The sequence below is a fragment of the Tuber melanosporum genome (genome assembly GCF_000151645.1).
Source record: "Tuber melanosporum whole genome shotgun sequence assembly, scaffold_22, strain Mel28".
Lineage (NCBI taxonomy): Eukaryota > Fungi > Ascomycota > Pezizomycetes > Pezizales > Tuberaceae > Tuber > Tuber melanosporum.
Window position 1 is genome coordinate 593,397 of NW_003298886.1, and position 1,415 is coordinate 594,811.

The window sequence follows — 1,415 nt, forward strand, 5'->3', positions numbered from 1 at the left end:
CATTGGTAATAAACATGTTTCCATGCACCATAAGCATGTTACCTGGTAGAATAGGGACATGCTTGCTTCGTCATTTCTGAGTAGTAGTGGTGCTCCGGAACTGAGCAGCTTTAACAGCATAGAAGGCATCATTCCGAATAGCTTGATGGCATTTTTGGTGGTCATCGGAGGCGGGGACTGAGGAATTCTTGATTAGAGTTGTAGGTAGGAGAGGGTATTGGCGGCTGAAGATTGCCTTATATGGAGACATTCCCAAGGTGTCTGAGTATCCGGCATTTATATATGCGGTGAGCTCGACAAGAGCTGGTTCCCAGTTGCTTTGTCATTCATTGATCATGTTCCTAATTCCGGTCTTGACTTCGTGGATCTTCTGTTCTGCTTGGCCATTAGTCTCATGATGCCCAGGAGCGGCCATAATGTGGTTGATTCCCAGGGAGGTCAAGGTTTGTTTCCAGAATCTAGCGGTGAAATAGGGATCAGCATTACTGACAATAGATAATGGGTATCCATGGGGGGTAAATAGGTATTGTTGTAGGTTACTCCAGATGTCTTTGGAGGAGTCGGTGACCTTTATCGGTATGCGCCATGTATATCCAGAAAACCGATCCACAGCTACCAAGATAGTGTCATATCTGGCAGACTTGTTGAATGGTCCTGCGAAGTTGATGGCATATGATTCGAAAATTTCACAAGGTAACTGAAGGGTCTGTGCTCTAGCTTCAGGGAGTTGTATTCTTTCCTTGTTTTCCAGGCAGAGTTCGTATTGTTTGACAAAGTCGCGGAAGTCCTTTCGCATTTCAGGCCAGTAAACATATTCTGAGGCATATTGGAGATTTCTGTTGGCACTATGGTGTTTGTTGTGGATTTCAGTAATAACATAGTCCCTAATGGTCATTCCATTGAACATATGGCCTTTCGGAATGTACAGGCAATGTTCACCATAATGGGTACTGATATAGACTATTCTATTGGATATGTTATAGGGGGCAAGGTCTCCATACCTGGAGCTATCCATAGCTTTGAAGTAGATGGGGTCATGGTGATATCCTGCTATCATCTGGCTTCGGAAAGAGGAGGTTAATTCTTCTGTGATTGATCTAACGTCCCATTCATCTTCAATGAGGCTCCCTCTTGTTATTTCGATGGGGGTCTCTTCTTCTTTAAAGGTTTCATAGAGCTGTCAGTGGTGCTCCGGAATCGTGGAAGGCATGACAGAAACTATGGTTTCATTGTTATATACTCGCAATGGTCCACCATACAGAGGTCATGAATTGAATATGGGGGGAGAGGATGGCGGTGCTGACTGTGGAGGCTGTAGGTAGGATATTGCATCTACATAGGCTGCTGCTTGTTCAAGCTGTTCAAGGCCTAAGTGCTGTCTTGGAGCGGGATTAAGGGTAAGGGGAGGGTGGAAT